At 36.9% G+C, this 4,783-nt stretch overlaps 1 non-coding gene across 1 annotated transcript; it reads right to left on the bottom strand.

Annotated features, from left to right (window-relative positions):
• Nucleotides 1–3,050: 3,050 nt before the first annotated feature.
• On the bottom strand, nucleotides 3,051–3,214 carry LOC116545037. Its single transcript, XR_004266161.1, has one exon. It is a non-coding gene; the product is annotated as a U1 spliceosomal RNA (small nuclear RNA).
• Between the last annotated feature and the right edge of the window lie 1,569 nt (nucleotides 3,215–4,783).

Below are 4,783 nucleotides of genomic sequence, written 5' to 3'. Positions count from 1 at the left end.
CAAAACCTATTTAATAATATTAAAAATGACCAAAAGTAACAGGATAAAATAACTATACATTATGATCCTATTTTTGTTAAAATTGGTGAGATAACAAGTGATTTTTTTCTTTATACACATCTACTTTTCAAGTTTTTACACAGACAAAATAGTTTTTATGCTTTAAAACCCAATAAAAAGTGATACTTAATTGTCTTATTCCCAGTAGGAACCAAAACTCAAAGACCAAACAAGTCGGTTTTTTATTTCCTCAGAGAGTGAAAATGACTGACTTCAAGAAACTGCCAGAATGCTGCTGTAAGCTCCCATTTCAAAGAAATGGTGTGGTGTTTGTAATGGAAAAATTTGAAGAGACAGCCAGTATTATTTTCATCTGTGATATATCATTTCTGCCTCTGATATAATCTTTAAGAAGAAAAAAAAATTCACTTCCATGTCCCTTTAACTCCCTACAACTATACAGACACCACTTGGTGATAAAAACAGCCTTAAAACCATGCGCCTCATTATTTCCCGGCTACTAACCATAAATAACAGTTTCATACTTTGGGGATTATAAATTATTCACATGAAAGTAATGCCAAATTATTAAAAGCCATTTGGATGAATCTGTGACCTCCTTTGACAGCCACTGGTTTGAGTGACAGCCTGAAAGTCAGTGTGGTCAAAGCCGATATGGAATAGCCAGGACAAGCTCCTCCTTCACCTCACCAACTTGCTTTGGTTTGAAGCCAGATCAACTACGATTCTGGGAAGAAAGAAAGTATTTTTTCATTCTGGAGCTCTGTTTGGAGTAATAAGTGTACCTTGGGAAATAGGAGTATTCTTAATTTTTAACAATTAACAAGTCACTTTCACAGGTATTAAACCTAAACATTTGCCATATTTTTTAGAATCACTAAGATAATCTGAATTTTCTTGGCAACACAAAATAACTTCTGGTATAAATGCAAGAATGAAGAACATTTATTTACAATGTAGTATGAGAAAGGTCATATTCATTTTGTCACACTTTTGTAGTGAATAACATTTTGCTAAATGATACAAATAGCAGAGCATAAAACCAAAAATATACTTTTTTTTAGATGGAGCCTCACTCTGTTGCCCAGGCTGGAGTGCTGTGGCGTGATCTCGGCTCAATGCAACCTCTTTCTCCCATGTTCATCTGATTCTCCTGCCTCCACCTCCCCAGTAGCTGGAACTACAGGCACGTGCCACCACGCCTGGCTAATTTTTTGTATTTTTAGTAGAGATGGGGTTTCCCCGTGTTAGCCAGGATGGTCTCCATCTCCTGATCTCGTGATCCACCTGCCTTGGCCTCCCAAAGTGCTGGGATTACAGGCGTGAGCCCAGCAATAATCAAAACTTGACTCTTATAAGATCACTTCTGTGTAGTAATAGGTGACAGAGCTCAGAATTCTGTAAGTATATCCTCTCAGCATTGCCTTTCCTTTGGAAAGCCACATCTTTGCTCAGCTTGTAGCAAAAGATGCTAATTTGATCACACTGACTTCTTTTAATGCAAAGACTGAATTGTTTTTAGACCACTGGTGATTAATGCGGGTATTGATTAGCTGATCAATAAGGCCACAGTGTCTAATTATTGATAATCCCTCTCCAAATGAAAGATCGAGTGTAAGGAGTCCCAGTTACAGAGTTCAAAATACAAAGTGATTCAATGTGATGCTTGGTAATTGAAAGTCAAACTAATCCCATAAATTAAATCACAACAATCCATAACATTTACCTGATAAATCCTTTGGAAACTGTATTTAATTTTTACTATCCTGGACTTGTCCCCCTGCTCCTCCCCCCTTGAATGTCTTAAAGTATACAACTTGTTGAGGGAGATAAAAATCATTCTAAAGTGATTTATCTTCATGAAGCAACGGCACCATCATTGATGTTTACATATTTTAAATAATGGTTTCAACTCCATATCACATCATAGGATGAAGAATAAAGAAAACTTACCATGAATGCTCAAGAGAATGAAGACTGTCCCTAGTACTTGGACTCACAGACCTGAAGGAACTTCAGAGATTATGAACTCTCCCTCTTGCTCTCCTATAGTTTAAAAGACTTATGATTGTTGTAAAACAGCCAGAGGGCAGGACAAGCTTGGGGATGGATGCAGGTCTGTTAGAGCTGCTGCCCTTTCTTGTCATGTAACGAGTAGGTAAGCATTATTTTGAACTAGGGTAAAATACTTACTCATATAGTCAATGGCCATGATGTGCAATAAAAATAAAATTTCTTTTATATTCTTAGACAGATCTCAGTTTGCTTCAGCATCCTTGCAATTTCCACTGGTGACATTGGGGCAAGGTGAGGAGACTTTGCCAATGAAAGATCAATCTCCATTTGAGGTTACCTCGGTCTCTTTTAGAGCCATGCTTGATTTGGAAAATCATTTCTTCCTCCCTTCCTCCTCCTCAAGATTGTGTCTGAGTCTATGAGGGCTTATGTGACACCATGGGAGTGAGGGAGGAGCGATTTGGATCTGTGTGAGCTTTTACCTGTCTACTGGAATTCACTAAAGTCTGCCGTGGAGTGGCGGATCCGATGCCTTAGAGCTCTGTACTGTTCACTACTAAGGCACAGCTCCTCCTACCTGGTATTTTTTCTTCTCTTTTTTCCTTTGCAACTTTAATTTTGGCACATTTGATATCTGAAAAATAATCGGCATAATTCATATGAGTTAGAAAGCATAATAATAAACTCATGAATTCACCACCAACATAAGAAACAGAATGTAATCAGTGCCGCTGAGATCTTCTATTAGTTTCTTCCCAATTTCCCAACCTGCTTCCACCCAGGTGTAACCACTCTTCTTAAGTTTTCTGTTTATCATTTCTTTGCTTATCTGTATGAATTTACAATATAGAAAGGTGTTCAAAAAGTGTGCTTGTTGTTTCGCTTGTCTTTGAATATCATATCGTGGTTCACAGTTTGCATGCTTTATGACTTCCTTTTTTTTACTCAAGATTCTAAGATTCACGTATTCTTATGTCTGTGAATTCTTTTTTCTTTTTTAATAGTTTTTACACCAGGGGAGAGTGCGAATGCAGTCCCCCACTACCACAAATTATGCAGTCGAGTTTCCCACATTTGCGGAAATTGCAGGGGTCAGCACATCCGGAGTGCAATGGATAAGCCTTGCCCTGGGAAAACCACCTCCATGATCATGGTATCTCCCCTGCCAGGTAAGTATCTCTGAATTCTTAAGCCAAAGTCCAAATTGGTAAGAACAGAGTCTCTAAGGAACCCAGACTGCATTTTTCTCTTGCCTTTCTTCCTCAAAAATATCCCCCTTCCTCCACTGTAGAAACTATGCTGAGGTTTCTACATCCTCCGCCTATCTGGTAAGAACATCTCTTTCATAATATTATTTCCTCTCTGCACAATTATTTAGAGTAAAACTTTATTATACATACATTAACCAAACTGGACTGTTTATATGTAAAAGGAAGCTTTATAAATATAGGAAATCTCACTTTTTTACAAGAAAGCCTAGGTTTTTGAACTTCTATTTTCAACTAAGGCAGTGTACCTTGCATCAACCCAACCTTCACATCGAAATGTCTTAAAAACTGTGTACAGTGTGTTGTTGTTAAGCAGGTACTTGAAGCTATCAAAGGGCAACCAAAGCATCCCAGGCTTGAGGAGCCAAGATCTCAGAGAAAAGAGAAAGACAGAGAGTGAGCTTTGCTTTCTCTGCCTTCTCTCCTCATAAGGCATTTGCCAATTTGTAAGAGGTTCCAATAAGAGGTTTTAAATAAAGTGGCAGCTCGGCACTGATGTCAATAAATAGAGAGGAGTGAATTAAGTATCCATATGGGGGAAAAATTAATCTGGACACTCTACCTTGTACAATACACAGAAATTAACTCCAGATATATTTTAGACATATATGGGAAAAGTAAAACATCAAAGCTTTTAGTATGACATAGGAGAATGTCTTCATGACCTATAGGTGGGCAAGAATTTCTCAGACAAAATACAAAAGTTTAAAATCAATCATAAAGGAAAAGATCGATAAATAAGACCACTTAAAAATTAAGACTACTTTTCATAAAAAGACACCTTTAAAAACATAAAAAGGTAAGCCAATAGTGGAAGAAAGTATATTTCTGACAATAATTTTATATACAAAGATATAAAGATTTATAAATCAACAAGAAAAAAACTATCAAAGCAATTTTAATGAGAAAACAAACCAACAAAACCACTTGAATAGGCATCTTACAAAAAAAGATAAGATGGCCAACATCATTAGCCACTAGGGAAATGCAGTTTAAAACCTCCATGAGATCCCACCATACACACGTGAACTAGCTAAAATAGGGGAGACAAGTCACAGTAGCAAGTATTGGCACCTGTAATTTTCACTTACTGTACTGAAAAATAAATTGTGGCATAGTCACAAGATGAAATACTAACTAATCTGCACACAATAGCATGGCTAAATCTCACAAACCTAATTTTGAGAGAAAGAATTCAGATAAAAATGATCAAATACTGGATGAGTCATTTTATATAAAGTTCAAAGATAGGCAAAACAAATCTATGATGAAAGAAGTTACACCAGTGGTTACTTCGCTGGGGCATAATGAGAAGGAGGTAGCAGAGAAACTTCTGGGTTGCTGGTAAAACTCTTTATCTTGATGAGGATAGTGGTTACACAAGTGCATTCACTTTGCAGAAATTCATCAAGCTGGGTAGTCATGATTTGTGCTCTTTTTGTCAGTATGTTCTATTCAATTGAAAAGTTTACTGGAAA

This window comes from Sapajus apella, unplaced genomic scaffold (assembly GCF_009761245.1).
Source record: "Sapajus apella isolate SASKATOON/1434 unplaced genomic scaffold, GSC_monkey_1.0 scaffold4, whole genome shotgun sequence".
Lineage (NCBI taxonomy): Eukaryota > Metazoa > Chordata > Mammalia > Primates > Cebidae > Sapajus > Sapajus apella.
The sequence above is the reverse complement of the archived record's forward strand: the minus strand, read 5'-3'. Positions and strand labels throughout refer to the sequence as shown.